This window comes from Pelmatolapia mariae, linkage group LG16_19 (genome assembly GCF_036321145.2).
Source record: "Pelmatolapia mariae isolate MD_Pm_ZW linkage group LG16_19, Pm_UMD_F_2, whole genome shotgun sequence".
Taxonomy (NCBI): domain Eukaryota; kingdom Metazoa; phylum Chordata; class Actinopteri; order Cichliformes; family Cichlidae; genus Pelmatolapia; species Pelmatolapia mariae.
Window position 1 is genome coordinate 19,170,963 of NC_086241.1, and position 9,448 is coordinate 19,180,410.

At 42.2% G+C, this 9,448-nt stretch overlaps 1 long non-coding RNA gene across 1 annotated transcript; it reads left to right on the plus strand.

Moving 5' to 3' along the window:
* The first annotated feature begins 6,056 nt into the window (after nucleotides 1–6,056).
* LOC134644168 (uncharacterized) lies at nucleotides 6,057–7,894 on the plus strand. The gene is made up of 3 exons (XR_010096468.1): nucleotides 6,057–6,097; nucleotides 6,961–7,107; nucleotides 7,870–7,894. It is a non-coding gene; the product is annotated as an uncharacterized LOC134644168 (long non-coding RNA).
* Nucleotides 7,895–9,448: the final 1,554 nt, after the last annotated feature.

Below are 9,448 nucleotides of genomic sequence, written 5' to 3' on the forward strand. Positions count from 1 at the left end.
CCGTCCCCCAGCCACTAGTTCTGATAGGTACTAACACACTAGATCTACTTTACGAACTCTATCGTGATACCTGTCCTGAAGAGTATGAACCATCACAATATGGTTACAAAGCGGTGCTAAAGATTTTGGGGCTGCGACACAGGCAGTGCAAGGATAACCGCCTTGGTCTGGTCACCTCGCTCGGAAAAGACCCCCAGCTAGTTCCAGCAGGACAAACCGTAGTGTTAGAGGGGTTCATCGATGTAAACAGTCCTACCACTGAGAAATCTGTCCTCTTAGAACATCCCTCCTTGTCAGCACTGCCAGGTGGGGTGTTAGTTAAACCTTGCCTCATTGACTTGCCCCAGAAAGCACCATATAAAGTGCCGGTCGTAATGACTAACGAGCTGGATCACGATGTTGTTATTCCCCAGAAGTGTGTGATTGGGGAAATCAGTGCATTTCAGCGTGTTCTCTCACATGAGCATTGTGTGGTGACACCAGATTCTAGCACCAAGCAGAAGCTAGACCTCAACTTCAACTTCGAGGACTCACCCATAAGTGCTGAGTGGAGAGAGCGAGTAACACAAAAGCTTGCCAATATGCCAGAGGTCTTCGCGCAAAATGACATTGACTTTGGGAGAACTAATCAGGTAAAACACCAAATCAAGCTATCTGATGAGACTCCATTTAAGCACAGGGCACGCCCCATACACCCAAATGATCTGGAAGCTGTCCGAAAGCACTTGCTAGAACTTCAACAGGCAGGTGTGATCAGGGAGTCCACATCACCCTTCTCTTCTCCCATAGTGGTGGTGAGGAAGAAGAATGGGGATGTGCGTCTCTGTGTTGATTACAGGAAGCTCAATTTGCAAACAGTGAAGGATGCTTATGCACTCCCAAACTTGGAGGAGACTTTCTCCACGCTGACTGGTTCCCAGTGGTTTTCTGTCCTCGACTTAAAATCTGGTTACTACCAGATTGGGGTTGATGAGGCTGACAAACCGAAAACAGCTTTCGTTTGTCCCATTGGATTTTGGGAGTTTAACCGAATGCCGCAAGGCATTACGAACGCTCCAAGTACATTTCAGCGTCTCATGGAGAAATGCATGGGGGATATGAACCTGAAGGAGGTTCTTGTCTTCCTTGATGACATCATTGTTTTCTCTAAAACGCTGGAAGAACATGAGACCCGACTGCTCAAAGTTCTGAACCGTTTGAAAGAGTATGGGTTGAAATTATCCCCTGAGAAATGTAAATTTTTTCAGACATCAGTGAGGTACTTGGGACATGTTGTGTCTCGTAATGGGGTGGAGACTGATCCCGAAAAAGTGAAGGCTCTGCAAACTTGGCCAGTGCCTACTGATCTGAAAGAACTGAGGTCCTTTCTTGGTTTTGCAGGCTATTATAGACGCTTCATTAAAAGCTATTCTAGCCTAGTGAAGCCCCTCACCAATCTGACCTCAGGTTACCCACCCCTTCGCAAAGGGACCAAGCCCAAAGCCAACACTCCTCAGTATCATGACCCAAAAAAACCCTTTGGTGAGCGATGGACTCCAGAGTGTGAACAAGCTTTCCGAGCGATCATTGAAAAGCTAACTACTGCTCCGATCTTGGGTTTTGCTGACCCCAAGTTGCCCTACACTCTCCATACGGATGCCAGCACTATGGGGTTGGGGTTGGGTGCTGCTTTGTATCAGGAGCAGGAGGGGCAGATGAGAGTAATAGCATATGCTAGCCGAGGTTTGTCCAAGAGTGAGTCTCGCTACCCTGCCCACAAACTAGAGTTTTTAGCTCTAAAGTGGGCAGTTACAGAAAAATTATCTGATTACCTCTATGGTAGCCAATTCACGGTGGTAACTGACAGCAATCCCTTAACATATGTTCTGTCTACAGCCAAGTTGGATGCAATGAGCTATCGTTGGCTAGCAGCACTCTCCACATTTAACTTCCAGCTTCAGTACAGAGCTGGAAAGTTAAATTCTGATGCAGACGGTCTTTCAAGACGACCACATGGAGAACTGCTCAATGACACAGTTTCACAAAAAGAGCAGGAACGTATACAGCGGTTCACTGAGACACATCTGTCTGGTCAAGGAGTCACTCTTGGCCCAGACGTGGTCCCAGCTATCTGTGAGAGGCACCTCATTGGCTGTAGCCCAAGTGAAGACGAAGAGATGGATTGTGCTTTCACCCTGGTAGACTCTTTAGCCATGTCTGTATCTGCTATACCAGATGAGTTTGTGAATGAAGATCAGTGTGGTGGGTTACCAGTTATTCCCCATATGCCAGTAGAGCAGCTTAGAGCAGAACAACGAGCTGACCCGTGTTTGAGGGAAATTATAGCTCAACTTGAGACTGGGGACAAGGTTCCACCCACAGTTAGAAAGCAGCTCCCCGACATTCCCTTACTAATCAGGGAATTCAGTCGCCTTGAGCTACACAATCAAATACTGTACCGAACACGACAAGATGGAGGTTGTGTAACCTGGCAACTTGTTCTTCCAGAACAGTTTCGAGACACAGTCCTCCGTAGTCTCCATGATGATATGGGCCACTTAGGGATTGAACGCACTCTCGACCTGGTGAGAACAAGGTTTTATTGGCCAAGGATGGCTGCAGATGTTGAGAAAAAAGTTAAAACCTGTGATCGCTGTGTTCTGAGAAAATCTCTCCCTGAAAGAGCTGCTCCTTTGGTCACAATAAAATCCACCAGACCTCTTGAGCTTGTTTGTATGGACTTTTTGTCCATTGAGCCTGATAGGAGCAACATTAAGGACGTTCTCGTACTTACAGACCACTTTACTAAGTATGCCATTGCCGTCCCAACACCCAATCAGAAAGCTCAAACAGTTGCCAAGTACCTGTGGGATAATTTCATTGTCCATTACGGCATTCCTGAACGTTTGCATAGTGACCAAGGGCCTGACTTTGAGTCACACATCATCAAAGAACTATGCAACATCATGGGTGTTCACAAGATTCGTACTACGCCCTACCATCCTAGGGGAAACCCTGTAGAGCGTTTTAATAGGACGCTGTTGAGCATGCTTGGTACATTGGAAAACAAGGACAAATCACAGTGGCATAGCTTTGTGAAACCATTGGTTCATGCGTACAATTGTACGAAGAACGACGTTACAGGATACTCACCTTATGAATTAATGTACGGACGTAAACCCAGATTGCCCATTGACCTGGCTTTTGGTCTTCCCCTCAGAGACGACGGCTACAAGTCACATTCGCAATATGTGCAAAGTTTGAAGTCACGTCTGGAAGAGAGTTACAGGATCGCGGCACAAAACGCAGCAAAAATTGCTGACAAGAATAAGACCAGATTTGACTTGCGTGTAACCGCTTCTAAATTGGAAGAAGGAGACAGAGTTTTAGTGCGTGCTGTACGCCTAAGAGGAAAACATAAGCTTGCTGATAAGTGGGAGTCAGATGTTTATGTGGTGGTAAAGCAGGCAGGAGATCTCCCAGTTTACACAATAAAACCTGAGAACAAGGACGCTCCTTGGCGAACTGTCCATGGAGATCTCCTACTCCCTTGTGGTTTTGTCACACCCACTAAGGAGAATCCTGTTATGACAAACTCCACACGCAAGCCTGTAACACGGCAATCAGCTAAACAGTATGATGAGACTGAACCTTCCGAGACAGAGGAGGATACCATTTGGTTTCGTGAGAGGCTTCCCAAAGAAACCATTCGATTCACCACAGTGTACGAAGTTCCAAAATCATGCCCTGATGCAGACGATGGTGAGGCAGCACAGATAAATTTAACTGAAGACTGCTTAGCTGTTAATGATACAGTAGTCAGAGAAGACTTGTCTCATGAAAATGCAGAAATCATTCTTGAGGATAATGCCTTGGATGCCGTGAGTGAAAAACGCCCGGCTGCTGATGTACCTGGAAGTGAAAGTGACTTAGCAGACACATCCACCTTTCAGGGAGATGTCCTTCTAAGCAGAGAAGACTCGGACAGTGAGCATGAGGCCCTTAACAATGAAGATTCACAACAAAGTGTGGAAGGTGATAAAACGGACACTCTTCGACGTTCAGTGAGGAATAGAGGTCCGCCAGAAAGACTGCAGTACACACAGTTGGGAAATCCCCTGATATCTATTGTGCAATCCTTATTCCAAGGCTTGAGCTTAGCTTTTACTGATGCTTTGCAAGAGAGTAAGGAGTTTGGAACTTACCAGGAGCCACTCTCTCAAGTGGTGAGGTCACAGCCATCTCCCATGCAAAGGGACTTGCATGACTTTAGGAGGGGACAGTGTAGCCCAGTGGCAAACAGACGCAATTAGACTGTTTATTGTAATTATTATTAAAGGTGTTTTATTCTTTTCAGTTAAAAACACTCATAATTGGAGAAAGACTCTAAAGAAAAAATCCAAATTATTTTGTATGGAATTGTATAAATTGTGTTATTTATTTATTTTTTGTTTCTTAAAGGTTATTTTTTGACCTGGATGCAAATGCGGTTCAACCAATGGGATTGTTTGTCCCGCCTTGTGTTTTCATGTTTGGTTGCGCTGCTAAGGCTGCTTAGACCACACGCGCCATAGCTGTACCTGTGGGGAAAACGTGGTAGCTGTTGGTGTCTGCTTGATTAGCCACCAGATTTGGATAGCCGAAGCTAGTCTTATGAATACGAAGTGCTTTGCACTGGTGAGTAACGAAACTGTTATAGCCGCTGATCGGCATCCTGAAATGTTAACGTTGTTTGCTTCAAAACCAAACGCTAATGGTGGCGGGACTATGCAAGTAGCTAGCGGGTACTAGCTAAACGCACACTCCCGTTGTTAAGTGTTAGTTGAGAACTTATTAGCTGTTGTTAAGGAAAAAAACTGTATATCTATCTGTTGTATTGAAATGTTTTATTGTGTTACTTTTATTCATCACTGTTGTTACTTGACAGTGAGCAGAGTATATTGAGTTTGCTGCTTTTAATGAGCAGTGTGAATTGCTTTAATTATTGGTGATAGCTACATTGCCATGTAATGAAAACATTTAGAATTTGATTAGTTGTACAACATTAGAAATAGGACTTGAAATTGAAACACATTTTGTTCATGCTTTATACCTTAAACAGAAGTGTTGTTAGTTAAGTGTGAACAATGTTCATTTGAAGTAATTCTGACCTCACTCTTAGGTCAGGTTTTTTGAGTTGGAGAAAGCCGAGACTCCCCGGAGAACTTTGGATTACAGACTTTGTGGAAATCCGCAGAAGAGGAATAATTTTCCATCGCAATGGATTGCGAGCCACAGCCCATTTGGAATTGAATCCTGAAGTCTGGTTGCATGAACTGCGGTAGGACAAGACTGTGCAAACCATACACCGATCGTGGATTGAACTCACACCAATAACTCACCAGATCATCAAACAGGCCTGATCTGGATCCTATTGACACTTTAAAAGACCCGGGTCTAACATTCGTTTCTTTTTATTTTGGGTATCTGTGCGCGCACACACAATTTTGGGTATTATTGTCAAATGCAATACAGTGCATAAATTTCAAATACAGTTGAACCCTTGCTTCATCATTTGCAGTTGTGTTTCATTGTGGTTACCCATCCTCTGGGCTCCTGTCGTTCCTGAAGTCTTCTGATTTGCCCATTGTTTATATATTTTGTTACATACTGGTTACATATAGCATAATGATAATACTAGTTATTGTAAACTTTACAAACCACCCAGCAGTATGTAAAGTCAAATTATAAAATACAAGTAAATAACAATTGCACAACTGAATGTCAGTGTAATGAACACACTTACTTAGTTTTGACAAGTAAGGTAAATGCTCTGAGTACTTGTTCATCACTGAGCAATTTGTTAATATGTGTTTCGAGCCAAATAAATGAGAGAGAGAGAGAGAGAGAGAGAGAGAGAGAGTGACGTTAGAACACGTCAAACTATGGCAACCTCCCGAAAGAGAGGGGAGGGGGGTCAATCGTTGGGATGCGCATGTGCAGAGGGATCGCGCGAGCGGCGGGCCTTGAACTTTCTAAGGGAAAAAACACTTTCTCACGGACGGTGACAGTGAAACGGATAGCAGTCTTCAGTACCTGCTGGTCTTTGAAGCTCTGGATTCTGGGACTGTTGGAAAAGGTAAAACATTTTCATTAAAACCTTTTTACTGTTTTGTTTTTGTTACTAGGTCATTGTAGCTTGCTGTTAATGCTGTGCTAACAATAACGGTTAGCTATGTTAGATACGTTAGCCGTTGACGTTCACGCAATTTAGTATCGGTATACAGAACTGTTTTCCTAACAAAACCACTGTTATAATTAAGTGAAGGTGCTCTCAACTAATTTGAACCTTTGGCTTCTAAAATATGTGGTTCAATTGCGTGCTGCGTACAGAACGTAATGTCAGCTAGACCGATATTAAAATTTATAATATTGTTAAAGTCACTAAAATGGCACCTGAAGCCTGTTTTGACATGAGCTCTGTGTCTGCTCTAGGAACTCAGAAATTCAGTAGAGCTGAGCCGTACATTAAATACTCACATGAGCCTGTACTGAATTCTGTAAGAGCTGTATAAAATACAGCAATGCATAAGTGTTTTGAATGAATAGAAATGTGACACATGAGAAGGTGTGACTGTTCCTGTATAACTTATTTTCGGACTAGTCGACAAGTTATGCTCCGGTCATTGATGTTACCAAGATGGATGTCCTTTTGTAATATAGTAAAATTTTCTTTGTACAGTCCATTTATCCACCATCGTACATTAAGCCAAGAAGAGGCCATTATACTAAGAGGTATCAACACTGGGCCAAAGTTCAGCACGTGGTTAAAGTTTGTAATCCAGCCAGGGTGTAAATATCACTCAGCAGCCAGAGCTGAAGCAGGTAGCATCAACACATAAATCTACTCTACCCGGCTTAAATCACAAGAGCACCTCTGACCAAAAAGCTGATTTTTCTCGTTTGTACAAATTAATTCAGATTCACTAATTCTGTTCACAGCTCCAACAAAATGAGGAAGAGGAGGGAGAAACACAATTAGATTTAATTACAATTGGATGGAAGTCGAGGACAAGGAGAAGGAAGCTTAGGATGAGGAGGAAGAGAAGCAGCAGAAGCATCTTTAGGGATCTCTATGATGTCATTGAGGTTTGTTTCATTAATATTGTCCTTTCACAAAGAAAGATGACTTGTTTTAGATCACCTACTTCCTGTATTAAATAGTTATTTGCAAAACATTGTGGAAAACCACAGAGCAGGCACGTATAGTGCATCTGCAGGTAAATGAACATCAAATCTCTCAGACTAAAAATCTGTATTATACTTTTAGTCTTAAAAACACATGTTGTATATTTATCACCCTTATGATAAAACCCATGTCAGTCATTGGTTTATGGACTTTGTATTTAGAAGCCTCAACATTTGCTTTATTGCTATTGCTATGGTTTTTTATGTGAGCCTTTTGGGACCATATTAGGATGAGGGATCCGAATCTGTAGCCGTGCACACTACTGTGTCATTTAGCGTGTATACATAAGATTTGTACAGCAGATCCAAGTTGTGCCTTGAAAACAGGAAAGTCGTCTGCATAGAGGAGAACTTTAATAGCAGGCTTGTACAAAGTGAGGCTTTGTGCTCACATTTGCTGCAAACACTCGTTTTAATTCTGTTACCCTGTTTTGATGCAGAATTCACTTGAAATCACGTAAGAACGGGACTTTTTTTATAATGTGTTCTTGTGAATTACTTGTGTATTGCATACATTTGATTTGACTTTCTGCGAGACAACAGTCGTCCGCTGGCTAAAAAGGTTTTCCAAATACCTCCACGTGATCAAGCCTGGATTTAGAAAAGAACAGCAAAAAAATCTGCACCTCCTGCTTCACATGCAATTTATGTTTGTGTGTTCAGAGGTAGCGGCGAGAGGCGGGACCTCAACTCATCCAGCTGGAGAGCCTGATCAGGAGGCGTCGAACATTAACTCTGCTCTTCCAGGGCACCCTGCAGACTTGGCTGCTGGCAACAGCGAGGGAATGCGGCCGTCGCTGGGATGACGTGAACGCCAAACAGGAGTCCATCACAGGTCGACTGCAGGTATGCGAGTCAGACCTTCTGAGGAGGGTTTCACTTTTCTCTCTTCTTTATAATTGACCCTTGTTTTCTCTCTCTCAGCTCCTTGTCTCAGAGTGGGAGGGATTTGAAGCACAAAGGGAGGACCTTGTCGTTTGGTTGGCTGATATGGATGCCCACCTGAGTGAGGTTGACCAGCTGACAGGAAACACCTGTGAAAAGCTGAAACAACTGCAGGTGTTGGGGTTGTTTTGATATGACATATATTTGATATGATACATATGTCAAGAGACATTATCCTAAACTGGACTAACAAAGAACCATGAGTCCAACATGAAACTTACCTTGCATAAGGTAAGGCTGAAGTTCATTGATAATTTTAATCAAAAACTTGTTGTTGAAATATTTTTACTGAACATGCAAACATCTGCTGATGAAAATGTCTTGATTTATTGGTCTGTTATGAAGCTATTGCTATTTCTAATATGTTTTATCATTTTCTGATGTTTTATTAATTAAACAATACATGTATTAATTGTTGTGTTATCTATAGATATAGTATTTACATATATTTATTTATAGTATAGTAAAAATGTTTAATTATTATTGTTTAAATGACTAATATGTGACATGTATTAGTAGTGATGTTGTGCTGAGGGTTAAAATGCCTTTTTGTCTTTTGGTATATTACGAAATGTCAATAAACCATTAATATATGTCTATGCTGTGCTCGTATTTATTTTACCCTACTCAAATTCAATTTATGATACATTTTATTTTGAAAGATTTATAATGGTTCTTTAAAGAACCATTTTAAAAAAGGTTCTTTGAAAAACCATTAAAGGTGCCCCAAAGAACCATTTCTTGATGGTTCTTTGGGGCACCTTTAAAGGTTCTTCAATGAACCACTGAAAGAAATGGTTCTTCAAAGGTTCTTTGTGGCACCAAAAAAGGTTCTTCTATGGCATCAGTCTAAAGAACCACTTTTGGTTCCAGTTGGCACCTTTATTTTTCTGAGTGAATAGGGTTAGGGGTTGCCACTTCAGCATGCAGTCAAGTTCTATACTCTTGCTAATAACCTACTAATGGGGCACTGTGTTGCACCGATCAGTCTGTCTTCGCACAAGCCAGGTCCTTTCCCCTCAAGCCTGGCTTCTACATGCTCCTTCTTCCTGGAGTCTGAGCCTCTCTTCCTGTTTGGATGCTCAGCCAGTTTTTTAACAGGTCCATTCAGCAGCTGATACGCCACCTCAGGACACACCCACACCTCAAGAGGTGGCTACTAATTACCAATTCGTCCATTGCCCAACCAGTCCACAGTGAATTAAAACAATTTCCTGCAAAGCACTAAAAACATGCAATACAAATATCAAAATGAAAATGAAAATCATGCAAATAAAATCAAAACTGCACATACAAA